Source organism: Strix aluco, chromosome 6 (genome assembly GCF_031877795.1).
Source record: "Strix aluco isolate bStrAlu1 chromosome 6, bStrAlu1.hap1, whole genome shotgun sequence".
Lineage (NCBI taxonomy): Eukaryota > Metazoa > Chordata > Aves > Strigiformes > Strigidae > Strix > Strix aluco.
This window is the reverse complement of record NC_133936.1, coordinates 6,309,446-6,328,756: the sequence shown is the minus strand read 5'-3', so window position 1 is coordinate 6,328,756 and position 19,311 is coordinate 6,309,446. Positions and strand designations below refer to the sequence as shown.

General features: G+C 36.8%; 1 protein-coding gene across 1 annotated transcript in view; it reads right to left on the bottom strand.

The window, feature by feature from the left end:
- The window catches only part of LRP1B (LDL receptor related protein 1B), a 750,913-nt gene that overhangs the window by 309,014 nt on the left and 422,588 nt on the right, over nt 1–19,311 (bottom strand). The window lies entirely within an intron of this gene.

Genomic DNA, 19,311 nt, shown 5'->3' with positions numbered 1-19,311 from the left:
ATAATACCTACTTATTTCTGCAGCACACTTATTTGGCTTAAACAGTTCTTTTCACCTGTCTTCCCCTCCAAAGGTATTTCTAGATGGCAATCAAATTCTTTCACTCTACCTAGCAGCTAGAGATAAGCAAAGAAAGTCAGTCTTTCTCATCTTGCAAGACAGGCTCTTTATGTTGCCCTTCTGTGCAGTTATTCCAATTTTAGGTCATGTTATTGAACAAGCGTGGTCAGCACTGGATGCACTGTTCCAGAGAGGAGTTCACCGGTGCCTGTACAATGGCTCTGTGACTTCCCTGCATCAGCTGGAGATTCAGCCATCACTGGATGACATTTGCTATTTTCACAGCTCTATTACACTGCTGATTTACACTCATCCTCTCACCAGCTATTACATACATCCTCCTCCTCCTGATGATTTCCCAGGGTTTAGCTGACTTTCTCCAGTCTATGAAGTACAACCCATTTCATAACTTAAGAACTAACCAACAGGAGTTTGGTTTCAACTAGGAAAACACAGAGAACATTCCCTCCACATCTGAGCAACAAAACCTCTGTAACATTCCAAAATATCCTGACAAACCCACTGATTACAAATAGCAATAAAGTCATGTTACCAAGGGAGAAGACTGCCATCATGAGACAAAAGTAAGAGTGAAATTCCCAGTCCCTGTTCTCACACCAGATTCCTCTTTCCTTCATTCTCAGGTCCCAAAAACACATAAGGAGGGCCTCAAAAGGCCTGCTGTTCTTTCCTGACAGAGACACCTCTCCTTGATAGCAACTTCCTTTCAGACCCAGACAGTTACTGCCTTAGTTCAGCTGCCAAACATTATATGCCTCCCCTTTTCACAGCTGGTTTTGTCCAGCAACTTCTCTCTCCTCAGTTCCTTTTGTTTTCCAAGCTTTCAGTCACCTCATTCATAACCCAGCCATTTAATTAGCTGAGAAAGAAATATGTTTTCCTTGTAAATCTACATTTAGGCATTTGGATGACTGAAAACTCAACTTCTGATGCACCTTAGAAGCCAAGTATTATATAGCACAATCAGACATTTGGGGGGAAAAATTTCACAGTTCTGCAACCCTTTGCCAAAAAACCCACTATCCATGTATGGACTGATATTACAAGGTATCAGTATTTTTTTCCTGAAACATACAACTGTGCTTCACGGTTGAGTGTATTCAAGTGTCATTATTATTATTTTTTACTCTTTATTTCCCTCCTCAGTCTCTCATTACTCTTTGTAATAGGGAAGAGGTACACTTGTTACCATGTTGAGAACTCATCTATTCAGCTGCCAGGCCTCAGACTCTAAACTGTTCCCTGTATAACTCACAAACCAGCCTATTTCCACTTCTTATTGCTCCTTTAATTCCCGAGTTGGCTTTTAAACCTCAAGCGCTCCTTCAGTGGACCTATGGAAGGGGAACGTGTTATTGCACAGTAACCTCAATCCCTTATGAGAAGCAAAACACAGTTTCAGGCATGCCCAAACAGGACAGAGATGCAGAAGACAAACCATCATACTTCTGATAGTACGGTGTGGTTCAAGAGCAAATGCAAGAGTGGAGGCTAAATGGACTCAGGTACCAAAAAACTTTAATCACAGATGTAACCAAATTACTCACCCTCCCCATTATGCAGGGGGAAGATGTGGTATCCTATAGAATCACAGAATCATCAAGGTTGGAAAAGACCTTGAAGATCCTCTAGTCCAACCATGAACCTCACACTGACCATTCTCAACTCCACCACATCCCTCAGCACTGGGTCAACCCGACTCTTCAACCCCTCCAGGGATGGGGACTTACCTAAAGCTCATATGTTAACACTGCTGTCAATGTGACCCAACCTCTGCCAAGCTGCCACATAACGATCAAACGGCAATGCCAGGGAAAATACCATATTTTACTTCTCCATCTGTTCCTCTCTTCCTCTGGTCTTCTCTTATCAGAGATAAAGATGTGTTAGGGAAAGCACTACTTGGTATGAAAAGGATAAAGATTACAAATACACACACATTTAAAGGGTTGCTCCTTCTACATAAGCTGAAGAACCATAAAGGATGTTCTTCCGAAGTAATTGCAGGTCCACTAGCTTCATCTCAAGGTGGGAATTGCTAGGGCAGATTTTGAAAGGAAGAATGACAGAGCACTTGGCAATTCACAGGGCAGAGTCAACTGCAATGCAATATTATCTGAGGTAAATTATTATAGTATATATAGAAAGAAGGCTGCTTTCTTAGACAAAGTTACCGCTGTGAACCAGACCTATCTACACTAAAGCAAAATAGTTAATAGCATGCCTCAGAGAGCTACAAGTAGAAAAAGCAGTACTTAATTTTCAGAAATTACACTGAAAGGATCATTATCAAGACAGAAAGCTACTAAAGAGATTCTGTTAATTGTGGGAAAACAAATGAGTGACAAGAAGTTAGAGGCTTTTTTCTAATTTAGAAGAGGGATTACAGTGTGGGAAAAAACTCTAAATTGGACTAATGGAATTGGGGTGCAGTTTAATTGGTTTAAAACCTAATGAGAAGACCCTTGGCTTTGAGTGGCACCAGCCAGATATACTGTAGGACAAATTGTAAACACAGAAAGAGACACTGGAGGATAATCAAAATTATGGAGACTGTGGTGAACAAGGAAACTTCTTCAGAGGAGGTGATCAAAACACCTAATTAAAAGGATTGTGTGAAAACGTCTGTGGGATTCTCCGCTTGTAAATTAAAGCTTCTGGTATCAGGTGATTTACTTTCTGGATTCTCAGAAGGGAACTGTCATGCAGTCCTGTATCTGATTTCTGCTGCATTTAATCATTATTATTATCGTGATTTCTGCAATGTAACGGAAGACATATTTTCCAAATGTTCTTAGTATTCTGGAATCCTGGCAATGAGTGCATAAGAGTGAAATAATAATGGTTTCTTCTCGTAGAGAGCTGAAGATTTAGTGCCAGGCAGGAAGCAGCTGTTGGACAACTCCTCACCACACAGAGCCAAGCTCCAATCACTGTTTCTTGCACAACAGAACATAAGCAAAATCAGCAAAACCTCAACCCAAATGCCTTAGGGGGGACATTTGTAGTGAAATACCATTCTCTTTACAGGGAAATCACCAGTTCAAACAAAGGTTTTCTTATTTGCAGTAACAGGGATGGCAGTCTGAGCAGCAAACAGGGTAAGTAGCTGTGAATTTGGGAACGGATTAAGAAAGAGAAAATCTGGTTCACTGCTAAAGTAGATACAAATTTTCATAATCTGGGAGTTCTTATTCAACAGAGCCACACAACATGGGGGGAACAAAGAGAAAAATCCTGCAAGTATTTTTTTTTTTTCTTTTTTCTACTAAAACTGTCCATCTATAGAAATATGCCTAGTATAAAGCTAAATTGGTTTGCCATCAACAGGACACCCTCCCCAATATAATTTCCTATATAATTACACACAGAAATATGCATTTCAGAGATATTACAAAATAAATGTAATATATTAATTCAGAACTATAATTTGTTACATTTTAATGACTACACCCTACTATTGTTTTATCTTATCAAAACAAAATCCTGCAGAGAATTTTTCAAGTTTGATCCTTTCTACTTTGGAGGGGACAAAAGCCTCCACTTTCTTTCGTCTTAGGAACGGCAATCAAATATACACAAAATAAAGTTTTTTAATGACCCTTGAAAAGTTTTATTCCCTCCCCTTTCCACCCAAATATGCTTTCTCTGCAGGGAAATAACCACAAAAGGCACTCCAGTGCATCTATCTACCATCTCTGGATGAAGCAGGAATAATATATGGTAGCAAGATGTACAGATAACTTTCTATCTTATGATATCTTTTCACAGTTTCAATTTTCTCTCACAAGCTATACTTCATACACAGAGTAAATATGTAGCAAACCCATATCAACTCTACCATATTCTCTTTCTTGCTCCACTTATGAATAGGTGTGAGTTTCTGTACATGCTAAAAAAACGCATGCCTGGAATATAACACCAATAAATCAAAGACAAACACCCACAGAAATGAAAATTCAATTCATAGGTTTTGCTAGAAGATAAAAATGAACAGAAAGTTTGTCTTACACTCATTCTTGTCATAATAGTTAAGTCTGGTTTTTTTTTCCCCATCAACAATAAGATTACAGCTATGAGATGTACTCTTGAAAAACTGCATCCCTTAGCATATATCAAATTTATGCTTACTTAATCTGCTTTCTGTCTAAATACAATTCAATATCCTTTCACTAGAGCCATGTAATTACCTTGAGTAATTTTGTGCACCAATGGTGCATTGCCATTGTATTTCTCTTTCTCCTGAACAAAAAGATGTCTGAATTTTGGAAATTTATTCTCAATATAGAATTTTAGGAAGTCAATCAAATTTTACCTTTTATGTCATTTCTTTTTTTCATAAATATATGCAAAGTTTTAATAACTTATTTTTAATTGAAAGACAATTGCAGAAAGGTAATTGAAAGACACTGCAGATGTGTTTATGGATTCATTAAGGGTCCTGAACATTAGTATTTAACTTGTCAAGTTATTGCCAGTCATCCGAAAATGTATGGATTCAGATTTAAATCTGGAAGTACAGTGTTTTCAGATTGTATGTGCACTACCCCACGTGTTACTAGAAGCTCATCAATTAGATTAAGAACGAAGAAACATTGATTATTCCCAGTTTATCACAAACCAGCTGTGCCAAATTGCTGTGTTGATCCACTGAGAAAATTCATTTTTAAAGACACTCAAACTGTCACGTAACATGGCTTTATATCATCACTTAAGTAGACTTTTAATGTGACAGCCAAACAGTACCAAGAAGCCTTTATAATATAAGTGGTATATATAAAACCAAGACTATTTCACAAACAGACTTTTATATAGTTATAAAATGTGTGTTTCCATCCAAATTATACACACACTGCTGTTAAATATATTTAAATCTGGAACTCTGAGCCTGGAGAGAACATGATGATGAATATACTTCTTGGATTATCCTCAGCAATTATTTCTGAGGATTAGATTTCAACTGTTGTATATTTTATCACATATACAAGATGCAGTGAAATAATTTTGCCATAGAAACTGAAATTTCTGTTTCTTCATTGAAAACTCAGGGTCTGACATAAATGCTATCCTTCAAACTCAACTAGATATGTATTTTTAATGTAAAACTTTTGATTATTCTGCTTTGAATGACTTCTGGAGCAATAATATGGTTCCACTTAACTTTTTATACTATTTACATGAAGTCCAGTACATAGCAGAATATACATATTCACAGAATTATTTTCAAAGATTTAATTATTATTGTACTGAAGCTCTTTTACAGAAAAAAATAAACACGTTACTTTTCCTGAAGCTATTTAATTTTCACAATATATTATTATATGCAATCAGACTCTATTGTTTCTTCCACTTAATAAACAACCTTTTCCTTTAGTTGCAAAGAGAATTTAAAAAATTACTTTTTTAAAAACAGGATTTTTTGGGGGGAGGGGGTGTGTGTTGAAGTTTTCATTAATTGTTCAGTACTTGTAGGGAAAAAAAAAAGTAGAAGAAAAATGACCCCTGAAAGTGTGTCTGATTTGCATCCTGATGAAACTCAAGCTAACAGGAAAACAGTCTGGAGCTTGTTAGATTTAACTTTTGTCCTAGAGCTAAGTTCAGCTACAGAGAAATCAGAACAGCACTAGCAGTAACTCGCTTTTTAAAAATGACTGTCTAGACACAGGAGGCTATTATTTCCCAAACACAATGTCACTTCTCCAGTAGCTTTTCTTTCCCAGAATTTGAGACATGGCCCTTTCAACCCAGTTTGAGAAATATAGTTACATGGAATGTTTGGCACTGTGAAATGCAAAAAATGTACCCATTCAGTTTGTCAGAGATTTAAAATCATGTTTTCTACATCACCTACATCTATGACAATACAGATGTCTATTATAAGAATGCTTTGTCTTTGAATTTGTGATTTGTGTCAACCAAGTTTTTCTATTTAGTTATAGAGAATGAAAAATACAGCATTTTTGCAATAATAATTTATTTAAAATTTATTATTGATGTGAAAAATAAAACAGTTCTTCCACCTTGGTATTTTATGACCTATACAAGATTAAATGTCAGTAATAGCTGGCATTTGAGAACCTGTCTCACACAGAAAATGCTACAATAATCATCATTATATAGGATTATATTAAATTAATCAAAAATCCACAGTTTGCATGTTTTAGGAATCTCAGGGCTCCTCCTTCCCAGACAGACCTGAAGAAAGGCTAGGATTATATTTAGAGCTGTAGTCTTTAGATCCCAAATTCTTCAGACTGCAGTTTTGAAAACTGGTTATTTAAAGTCATGATGAATTAGCAGACAACAGCAAGGATGGGGATTTGTTCTCTCCAACAAATTCATGGAAGAAGAATATATCAGTGGCTAATGCATGCAATGATGTTGCTAACTCTGAAAATCACAATATTTTCCACAGCTGGAAGCTGACAGGTTTGCTGTGGGAACTACTACCTTATGCTTGTTTTATTCTTACTTTCCCATCTAAGCATTTCATTTTGCTGTGGTTAAGAAAAGTCACATCTAGGATGTGGGGACTGTGCTAGTACATTCTTCAATATCACTGTTCTCAAAGCTCGTCGTTCAGCTTTAAGTCTTTAAATATAATCAGTGACATCAAAGCTGAAGAGGATCTTGGATGAAGACATAGGATAGGCTGTAGAATAACTAATTTGAGAAAGCTACACTTTATATTTTAAATATATATCTAAAATTTCAATTTATATAAAAAATATACTTTAAAGCAATCTTTACATATGCTAATAATTTCACCTTATGCCAAAGGGGAGCAAATACACGTCATATTTGATCTACACAGCAAACACTTTTAGAACAATGAATCCTTAAGCTAGTTTAAATTGTGCATATGGCTATTTAGTGCAGTGTAGAATAGAAAACAGCCTGTATTTGACAGCAAGGGAAGAACTGATCTTTATCTCGATATGCAGTTTTTCCTTTGGGATGAAACAGTAAACTTTGCAGGTTAGATAATTACTCCGATTTAATTGATGATTCCAGTTGTGAACAGCAAGAAGTAGGTACTCAGGGCTCACTAAGAAAAAAAAAGTATCTACCCAAACTATAACAGCCATGCAAAATGACATAAACCCAAGATTCTCATCCAACGCTTCCATGTTCCTGTTTAGAAATCAAATCTCCTTTAATGTTTTTTCTAAGGTAATAAAATATGACGTGAATATTAAAACTTGCCCTACATCACGAGTTTCTGATCAAATATCTTCTGCTGGAGAGGTTGGTTCGGACACCACCAGTCTATGCAAAAGTTGTTAATGGCACATTTTATGCAGCTCTGTAGAGCCTGTAATCTCCCCACTACAAATTCCTACCTGGAGCATTATTTAATGTCAGCAACAACCGAATTATTGGATGCCATGCCTCACCCTGGCATTTGATAGCAAGTAAAGAAAATCAGGCAGTTCTGCTTCCCCACTAACTACCAACCAAACAAGTAATTTTCTCCCTAAAACTGTACTTGCAAGTTAAATTAAAAAAACCCAAAACAAACCACAAACCAAAGTCTGGTCTGAAACTAAAGATCATAGACAATGAATTATCAAGTTAATAGAAAGAGAAAACAAAGCATGATTTATACAGAATCATAATACTTGAAATTAGATTGTAAGTATTGTATTTGCATTCTTTTATCTCTTCTGAGATCAAAGACTGTTTAAATCTTCATTATGTTTTTTCTTAAGGCATTACAAACCAGAACTCAATTTTGGTTAAGTGACAACTAAATTGGTTGTATTCCACCATGTAGAAGGCTCTAGTGTTTTTGCTGTTACTACTCTATTCTTGATCTCCTAACCTTTAATTTGCAAAAGGTAGTCCTAGCGGGAAGGCAGAATTAATCATAAGACTACTACTAATTAGTGCGTAATCACTAGAACTAATATGAAACTGCTAGAAAACTGACTGGTGTATATATGCAGGATTTAAAGCCAATGAATGCTGATTCGAAACACAAATATATAAACAGAAGGATTTAAATTTTGACTCCCAAAGGTTGCCACAACTGAGAGCCCACCGATGGCCTGTGACATCACTTCTTATATTTCCACTACGTCAGAGAAGTTATACAAATAATCATCCAAAACTGTTCATGTGTGCTACTCTAACTAGCAAATGTTTTCATAAACTTTTGAGGAAAGTTTTACTGAATACTATGAGGAGTAGAAAGTAAAAAAATATCTATACATGGTGGTATCCAATAAGCAGATACTGATGGAAGTGTAACAGTAATGGAGGTTGTGTATTTTGATGCCAAAAGTGGTTTTAATTGAGCTGGGGGATGGAAATATGGTATCACACATTAGTGAAAGGATGGAACAGTTACACTACGATATTTCATGGCAATTGACAAGATATGAAATAAAATATTTTGTGTCAAGGAACTTTGCATATGGAGTCATTCTGGGTTTTGTTTGGGTTTTTTTGGTGTGGGTTTTTTTTTTTTTAAATCTAGAGATAGATAAGACAATCAGAAGCTCAAATACTGACACAGGAATGGGTCAGAGCTGTTCCAAGTGAAACCACCAGAACAGTAAAACAAGATGCACTGAATGCTTTTTGCAGTCACACACTATGGTCCAAACAAACATTCCCTCATTTCTTGAGAGTACTTCCAAAACACTTTCATGCCTCTTGCCAAGCTGAAAATAGCTTCCCCCAGCTGAGCATTGACAGAAAGGTGTATTCCCCTGCTCAGGAAATCAGAAAGTAAGCAGTTACAGTACTTTCAAGGGGGAATTTAGGCATATTCTCACAGCCATGATAAGAGGTTATTTTTAAGGTTGTTTTTTGGTCCTGAAGTTTATTGATACTTTCGAATTCATGACAATGTCTAAAGAAATACAACTTCTGAATGCTGCATTATCTTCTCATTGATAACAACTTAATTGCCTATGAGAGTTACCATAAAAAATATTTTTTCCCCGAGTCTGAAGTCTATTATAGTTTGCTTTCAGCAGCTTACAGTCTTGTCTTCCCTGACAATTTTCAGTGGAGATTAATTGATTCTTGATTAGTATTTGTTGAGTCACATATTCAGAAAACTAGTACATTGGTACCAATTAGATAAACTATATTCTGCTAAGAGCAAGGGGCAAGGCTCATTCCCTAATGAACCCTTACATGAACGGGACATACAGGGGGAACTGCTTTTTGCTCTTTATGTGTGAGAAATGATTTGGTAGACAGATCAGAATATTCACATTTCACTCATGTATTTGTAAATGCTAAGTTACGGTGTCTAGATTTGGAAAAATGTAATGGCTTATAGTTCTGCAAAATTCTTAGTATTTCATAGGAAGAATGGGAACATTTATTATCCTCCATTTATACAGACTTTATTTATTTAAAAGTAAAATATGGTCAGTGGGTATTAAATCCTTATTCAAAATTACACCTTATCACAGGACTGGTATTAATGTCAACTAGTAAGTGTTAAATTTCATTCACTCAGTTAATCAACTGAAAATATAAGATGCTTAATAGGGCAATTTTTCCCTCTGGAAGAAAACACAATCTGATTTTTCTTAGTACAATACTGATTAAGATGCAATATCTACAAACCACCGGTGTAGAACTTGACAGTCAACTTCAATTTATTTTTTTCAGATCTTTGTTGGTGTTCATAACTGTTCAATGAACAGCATGTGGACAATCAAATCGTGTTATTAGAACAGTTTGAAATCTGATAAAGAATTATTACTGTTCACAACAAACAGGGATTAACCTAAATTTTACGTCTTTTAGTGGACTTTCCTGTATCCCATTTATTCAAAAACATTTGCAACTGTCCCAAAGATGAATGTTTTACAAATGGCTGTAACAGTACTTACAGCTTAAATATTCTTGAAATAAAGTGTTAGTGGCTACCCCAAAATATATTTTGCAAAAATATTCTCAACCAAAACCATACAACCTAAGATGTTGCTAATAAATACGTATCAATTTTAAAATATCAGCAAAGCAAGTTGGTGGCTTTTACTCACATAGTATTCATAGGCAACTTCTAATCCTGTGCTCTCTCACCTTTCCTAAGGATTACAAATGCTACCTTTCTTCCAAATTTTGCTTGAGAAACTGTTAGTACTGTGAATTCATGAATTTGGTTTGAGATTTTTTGGAAGCTGTAAAGTGCCATGAGTGCATGGCATATCTGAAATTGGAAACATCTGAAAGATATCTGAAAATTTGCTTATATAATTTTTTTTTTTTTTAAGGTGAGTTATTGGCTTGAAATTTTCCATTTGATTTGAGTGGATCATTCTAATCCTTATTCACTGAATCATCCGCCGCTATTTTCCACATGAAGCTCATCTCATTTCAAGAACAGTAAAAACCTGTACCGGCTTTTCAAAGTACTTTATAGAAAAGCTGTATCTGTAATACACTTGCCATACTTGTTACAGAATTTTGAACATGAGTAATGAATTAAACAAGAGACTGCAGGAAACAACCTGGGAATTGCGGTATTAAAGAGGCTGTCAGCTGATCCAACGGCATAGCATTTACTTCTGCTCCAAACACACCTTTTTTTTTTGCCAGGAGTTGGTAAAATTTATTAGCACTAAATTATATATTTTATTTGTTTACAGAAATGAAGGCATTTAGCTGAAATAAAAACAAAACAAACCCCAGCCCTCCCTTTCTCCCCCAAAGAACCTACAAAACTACCAGCCATGGGAAAATTTCACCAAGTTACATAACAACAACTGAAAAAAAGACTTTCAGGGAAATACTGGGCAAGTTTATATCTGTATCTAGCAGACACCTTCAGCTACAAGACTGGATCCTGCTCCACACTGCATGTCAGTACATTCAGCACAGAAATAACTCCAGAAAGTCACAAAACATTACTGAGTTAATAAAACAGAAAACTGAAGACCACTTTACCACTTCCCTTCCCCTCCTACCCCATTTCACTCACGGGCCTGGTACCTGCCCACAGTCAGAAAACATCGATGACCTGCCCCAGGGAAAGAAACCTCCACCTACATGCAACTGCAGGTTAAAATCACCAACTTGAGTGGGTCTGTACCAGGCTGTGCATGGTGCTGGGGAATGGGGCTGCGCAGTACCACCTCACCCCACATTTCACTTTGTAATCTGCAATGATCTAGCTCCTGTATTACCAACTCAAGTAAGAAAATTCACAAGCAATTTCAAAGCAAGTGCACAAATCTACTTCCTGATTACTGCTCTGAAACACCCAAGATGTAGAGATGCATTAGCAGCACTGACTCCTGAGCACAATGAGGAGAAAGAGGGAGTAGGTTTGAAGGGGAAGGGGAAATCAGTATACCCCAGTGATACCTGCATAAACCACTTCTCTAATAATTTTCAAATACCAACATACCCTATGTAAAATTACATAGGAAGACAATTTCAGAAAATGACTAAACCGGAAAAATGAAGAAAGAACTGCAGAAAAATAAAATAAAAATACTGTTCTGGCTAAGTATAGCAATATACGGATGTGCAAAGTAATTAGATTATGTCAGCACGTACTGATGCATTGATAGCTGAGCTCTCCAAGCTATCTCACAAATTTTAATACCAATTTTAAGTCAATTTGCACGCTCAAAAGAAGTGACAGTTATGGCTCATGTCATTAAAACTATATGACAAATGGGATTCTGAAGTATTTATGATGCACCCCACCTAGACTCAGACATCTATAAGCCCAGTTGATGCCTGTGGTGACTAAGTCACTCCTCCCCTGCTCCAAGTAGTGCTGCTCCTCTGTCTCCATTTCACCAGGCACTCAGCAATGCAGACAGATGAATTTTAGAGCTCATTATCTAATTAGCTTTACTAATTAACTATTTATTTTAGGAAAAAAAGAAACTATATAGAACCCAATAATAATGCTGAGTTCATTCTATCACATGTGCTGTGGTGACAGCAGAAAAGGAGGTGAACACCTCTTCTACTGACGCTGTGCAGGGAAGGGAGCTACATGTACAAGACCAAGATTTATCAATGGAGATATCTTTTATTAAAGGAACTGAAACAGTTTGAGGCAAAAATTCCCTTTCCAATAGACAGCCCTTCAAGTCTGAAAACAACTATGATGTTCCCACATGTCAGGAAAGTCTAACTTCTTTATTTTAAAACAAAATTGATACACACTGTCATGAGTGGAAAATGGATCAGAAAACAGTCTTTTGGGTTTTGGAGACAGGGGCAGAGGACTGATTCACAGAATCAGATTGTTTGCTTGCTTGCTTTATAAAATGAAAGCAATAGTCTACAGGCATAATTATCAAAATACATTTCAGCACTATTTTTGTAGTATTTATACATTATATTATTTGCCATCAGAAAGATAATGAATATCTATTTTGCATATTCCTTGCAATAGCAGTTAATTTACTCTAATCAGCCTGAGGTGAAGGGAGCACAGATTAAATTGAGGCTTTCCCCACCCCTCCCACTTTGTTTCTACATAATTGTCATCTTCTGACATAACCTCAGTGAGTAATCTTCCAATCTCCAGTACTATTTTAATCACTCAAATTCCTCGCTGCTCTCTTTGACAAGGTGGAAGATAGCCTGGGTTGGGACGTACAAGACACCGCCTGCTGCAGAACAGTTATTTCCTTTCTTACCTCATTAAAAGATGTGTTCCTGGTCTTTTCACTCTTTATTCCAAAAGAGGGAAAAGAGCTGTAAAGATGCTACTTTGTATTCTTTAAAGGTGTTCCCATGTTCAGCAACCAGTAATTGCTTGATATAGCCTGCTTCTTGATGGTACCTGGTAAGGGATGTGCTTACTTGTCAAACCATAATGGAGAGAAAGTGGTGGTGACAATCAGCACAGCAGATCATATGGTGCCCAAATCCCAATGAAACCCACGGCAATATAATGGACAAACCCCTGGGAATTAGTTGCACAGATGCTTTTGAAAATCCTGATTGCTTTCCTCCCACATCTAAACATCACTGAAATCTAGTCTTCATCCCTGGGAAGTCAGATTCAAACAAGAACTCACAAGTTAAGAAGCCCAAGTCCCTGCACAGTGACTAGAGGGTGTGAAGCACTTTGAACTAGCAGTCACAGTAGCACTATTCAATTATAATGCAAAACTACATCCTTCCTGTTACAGTTGGATTTCTCTTTTTCTTTTTTTCTTTTTAATTAAACTAGTAATTGAGGCTGTCCCATGTCCTGAACTCAATTAAATATGTCAGGGTATGTTCAAAACACGCACTCAGAACTCTGTCACTCAAAGTCCAGGCTGAAACATCTAATCTGCAAGGATCAGACAGCTGTAAACAGGAATTAAATTACCATCTGAGCATCATGGTATTAAATATGTCTTGGAAGAGGCAGCACGCACCTCAGCATCTGCATAACAGTTGAAAAAAATCTAAGGACAATTTCAAAGATGAAGAAAAGTTACATCAGAAGGAAGTAGAGATCAGGGAGGCAGGGCATTTCTTTAGCTTATTAATTACATTATTCCTCATTAGGAATTTTGGTTGAATGTTTTACCAAGCAGTGATTTTGGCATCACATGAAACTTTGTTAGAAGGGCAGCATAGCGTAACAGATAGCCCACTAGCTGGGTTAAATCTGGTGCCGACTAGATGGGTTTTTCAAGTCTGTATGCACCTATTTCAATATCAGGGAACCTGTCCCAAGATTTCCTTTTGAAGATTTTGTGCTTTCTCTTACTAATTAAATACACAGAATGAAAGCAGTAAGAGCATGCATGAGACAAAAAAAAATTCCCATCTCTGCTCTGATGAAAATTATTTATACACTGCTAAAAAGCTTAAATGTGAGAAGATCTGGTGGCTCAACCCTTGTCTGGTGTACTGGAGGAGTGAATATCTGAACCTGGGAGCCCCAGACATTATACGAGAATCTCCTGCAGCCGTGACTTTCCCAAGATGCTTCCTCCTTCTTGGTAACTGAAAGTTCCCAGGTTCGCCTCAATATAGAACACAAAATCTTTGGCAGAAGTTTTCCCCAAAGCTCTACGTTTGAAACACTAAAACATAAAAATCATTAGACTTTTCTTTAGAAACAAAGTCCCACCCATTTTGATTCTAGAAATCCCAGATATCAAGTTACTCTCCTTGAATCAAGTTACACACAGCCTAAACTGAAAAAAGCAGCTCAGAAGGGCAGTAGGTGTGCTGTTTGACATAATTTGTGTTTCCCTAATCTGTTAAGGATATTCAGCTATTCTTATATTTATGAAGAGGTAAGCTGTTTCAAATCAATGGTTGGTATTTTTGAAATGGCACAGCATCATCACATTTATGAAAACACTAGCTATTTATAGAAAAAAATAATTGGACATAAAGCTGTTCAAGGCTTATAACAGATCACTGGACATTAGTGAGATATTCATTAATCTTTGTTTCAATTTCAATGAGAACGCATTCTGTTTGAAGTACAGAAATGGAAGCAGTAAGAGCAGAATACACATGCATTTTATTAGCAGTTGTTTTTAGAATGAATGCTCTAATATCACGTAATGAAGTCAGTGATCCAAGAAAGCCAAGAATATCACAGGGTAAAAGGACTGAAAAGGATGATGTTTGTTAAGCCTCTTTTCAAGATTTCCTAATAAAAATACTGTCACTAATCAGTCATTCATAACAAATACTCATTAATTTTCATCCTTCCCAAAGCACTCAGCAAAAGTAAGGTGTTGTTAGAGGCGGTGAGGTTGAGGTGTAGAGCAGCGAGCTCACACAACTGACAAGTATTAAAACAGGGTTTTTTTAGCTCTTACACCTGTGCTTTATCCATCTGTCTATAGTTGGGTCTTTACTAAACACCAATCAGGCAGCATGCTTAGAGCTTAACTACATCATCAAGTGTCAGAGATGTATTCGCATTACCTTGTTTGCTAGGTATAGCAAATATTTGCTTTCATTTCCCAAGCCCTGCATTGATGTAAAATAATTTATAAATCTATTGAGTATAAAACCTCAAAATTGTATAATTTGGCTCATACAAAATTAATCTGCTACAGAAGAGGACGACTCTACATGGCCATGACACACAGCAAAAGTTTATAAACACAAACTAAGTGCTCAGCTCTGGCTTCTCCTGGACACACGAAACTTGGTAACAAAACAGTTTTGATAAGCTTTCTTTAAGACCTTCTCTACCTTTTTGTTAAAGGTTTTAGGCCTCTACCACGGGCAATACTGCATAGACACAATAGCAGCTGCTGTAATTAAGACAAGATGCCCAACACAGCACACATACATTTTTCAGTTTCACCTGTTTTCTCTGACAAATGTCCCAGACATATTTCTGTGCAGAGGATTCACTTCAAAGGCACAGAGAATTTGCACTAAACTGCCTTATACTCACAGGTCCTTCCATTCATTCTTGCTGGGATCCAGTTGCTTTTCACATGCTGGATTAATAGTTCAGTTTTCAAGGACATGCACTTGATAAAACAAAAAGATGCACATACTCTCTGTGGGTTCTCCCACCAACCAATTTTTTCATCACTGGCTATAATAAATATTCAAGTGTACTGCAGCTTGCCCACATGTAGAACACTTGTAGGTTTAAGTTAAAGACTAAGATTGTACCACCTACCTGAGGCTTTTTTTCAAGATCCCAGGGTTTTTTTATATTTTTTTTTGTACCTACTCCTAGTGTAAAATGAGACCCACTGAATTTCATATTAGCCTAAGTTTCTGCTTCTTTCTAAACTCTTTCCACATCTCTATAGCCATATTCTTTCATACTAACACAGAGCTTCTTCACTCCTTAACTAGATGTTTATCCTTACCCAAGTCAGTCCCCTCACTGTTTTAAAGCACTGCCCCTTGACTGAAGGTCACAAAGGTTAAGCAGTCTCAGCTGTCTCCATTTGGGAGATAAATAGCTCAATTCTTTCAGTTTGTTTTGGAGATTTTGAGTTTGGCATTCAATACAGAGTAATTGCATATTCTTGAGAAGAACTCATGTTGCACATAGATAAATTTATTGTATTTTAAACACACAATTAATTTTAGAATGCATATAATGATTAGGAATCTTTCTTCATTCCTGTCACAAAGCTTTTTTTTTTTTTTTTTTTTTAATCTATCATGACTGTAGCTATAAATCCAGTGATGGAGAATAAGCACTTTTATTTGATTAAGCATTTTAAGCAGCACAGTTTGGGGAACACTGGCTTGAAGCACAAAATGAAAAATAAAATGACATGGGGAAAGGTAAATGTCACCAATCTTATATTTTAAAATACAATTAGAGAAGATGTCAATCTTATAACAAATTCCATGTATGAATTTTTCCTTTAAACTGTACAAACAAACAAATATGCATGCTACATAGAGAATTTCACCTATAGAGGCCAGGGCATGGTCAGCCTATGACCTCTGACAAGTGCACAGCAAAACATCCCTGGTGCTAACAGAACTGCGTTCTGACCTTGGCTTTAAATATCTTATCTGGGAGAATGGTATTAGAAACAGAACGTAGGAGTAAAAACACCACATAAACCAGAACTAGAATGACCTTCTAAGCAGTGTCTAGACCCAGCAGCAACACAGGAAGGGTTCTCCAGAGGAAATTTTCTTTAAATCTCATTTTTGCTATGAATGAATGAAGTAATAGGGCTATGTACAGATGTCTACAGTTGCATGAGACTTCCTAGTTAGGAAATTAGATTTTGTAGCCACAGACAAGATAAAATATGTATCTGCAGGAAATCAGAATGGTTAGTAAGAGCCACCCCCCAGATAAAACTTTAGCATCTTATCTTTTTCTTCTGGTTTTATAGCATAATTCCCATCAAAGCAGCTTCCAAGAACACCTAATCCAACAGGGAATCTGAAACTTGAAGTACAGTTTGCCTGACAATTAGATTAGGGAAATGGATGAAGCAGAAAATACGGGCCATCAATATCCTTCAAATCCTGAGGGTTAGCTCTTACATCCACAGCGCTATTCTGTTTAGGACTTCAGGAGATTGGACTTGACGGTACTGGGTTTAAAATTATACTATTTACTTCCACAGAGAGGTAAACAAAATATGGAAACTATCAGACTGAGTTCAGTGATGTATACGTAATGCCATTAGAGCTAGACTAAGTGTCAGTACTAGCCAGGTTAAAGGGGCTGCTGAACACCGTGAGAGCTAATTTACCTTTCCTTCTCTTCCATCATTCACAGTGGCTGGCATTACCCTGCTTGCAGCTTCCTAGAAGAAATCTATTCCATGATGGTACCGCTTCCAGAAGTCAGGTAAAGCATTTTATTGTTATAAAAAGTGCTTGAGCAGCTCTCATTTTATTCATTTTGGTTGCAAACAGGTAGTGACTGAGAAGTGTTATGTATAGTTTCTTTTCTTCCCAGTCTTTCCCAGCCCAAATAGAAACATCTTTCCCCAGACATTTGGCACTGACAGTGACAGTCATTACTCTTAATACTGAAATACCGTATCATCTCCAAAACCTGTAAGACCTCTACTTAGAAAAGGAAGTCTCTGCAATCCTCATCTTGAGGTTTTCTTACCATTTGGAGAAATCTATACTACATTGCAGTGTCGAAAGCTTCCTATCAACACCTGTGGATTTCAAATTGTAAATTAGGAGCTCTATTTCTCTGCAGTATCACAACAGCAAAATAAAATACCAGCAGGACACCAGATGTGAAAAAGCTAGGATTTGGCTTGTCAAGTAAGATTCGGGTCCCATCCAAGGGTAAGAGAAAACTGAAGCTTCTACAATTTTTTTAATTCTGTCTTACATGAAGTGCCCCATTCATTGCTCTTATTTTCTCTTTACCTAAACAAAAGTAGGTTACTTAAATTGATATGTAGTTCAACCAAAGACAATTATCAAATGGAGATTTGCGTCACAGCACTGGAGAAGATATTTTCCCACCACAAAAATATATTCCCTTCATTTTCCTTTGGCTGTTCGGATAGACACGCATTTAGGAAACTATGAACTGTCAGTGTGACTGTATCCAGGAAGACACTGAGTAAATATGTCATTTATGTAGGATCATAGTTGCTTTCTAGCTGCTTGGAAGACTGAAAATGTTACCAAGGATTATTTAATACATGCACATCTCATAACTGCACCTAATTACTTACATGACAGTGAGCCAGAACTTACAACTTCATAAACATATGAAAGCTACTGTCATAGCTTTTCTACCATATTCTCTTTCAGCAGATAGAAAATGGCTAAATTACCTTTTTCATCCATGGCAAACTGTTAATACGAGCTCTCAAGCCTACCACACGCTGAGGAGAAAATACAGCCCAGGTGCCCCTGGTTATTACTAGCTGTCATATTTTTTTATTCTAAGAGGCCTGCAAGACTTCATTATCTGATTTTACAGTGGTACTTTACTGGTAACGAGTAAAATCCAAGTAAAGAAAGCACAGAGAAATGAAATTGTATGCCCTGGGAGGTGGCCGGCTGGCCATCCCGAGAGCAGTTTACTCCACAGCAGACAGTCTGGGTTCGAACTGCGGCCAACTCATCTTAAAAACTGTAAATCAAAATAAAACCTGTGCCCTGGGAACAATCCAGAAATTGCACGAATTTTTATGAATGTGTGGGATCACATCTTTTCTTTTTCCTGATACCTACCCACGTCAGCTCCATCTGCAACATCCTAGTATTACTCTTCATCCTGAAGCTTTCTTTACTTTCTTCCTTCTTACCCTTGACTGTTCTCCTTACTTTCTCCTCCAAATAAGGTTTTCCACTCTTCACATACTTTTGTCCCATCTCACTCAATTTGCTCCTTTTGCATTTTCACTTGTATCTGCTTGTCTGATCTCAGATTATTTTTACTGCACTAGTATTTCATCTTGCCTTTTCCACATCTGTCCATACTCATTTTAGGCACTAAATTGTACTTTCTTTTCTACAGTACATGATAACAGAAAGGAACTGGAGCTTTCCAAAGTGATGTTTCAAAACTGAAGAAGCAATGGCCTAGAGACACTAAAACCCATACATTTGAACTTGATCATAGAGAAGATTCCGTAATTGTGAAGTTCACATCTTTATTATAGGCTCTTTTCCCCGAAACATCTCAGCAAAGAAATAACATGATAGAATAAAGTACCCATCATTAAGCCCCAGTATGTGCAAATATGGAGGGAAGCCAAAACAGAAATAGATAGCTTATTTGGCTTTTGGCAAGATAGTATTTGGCATTTAATATATTAAGTGGTAATCTGCATTGTATTTATT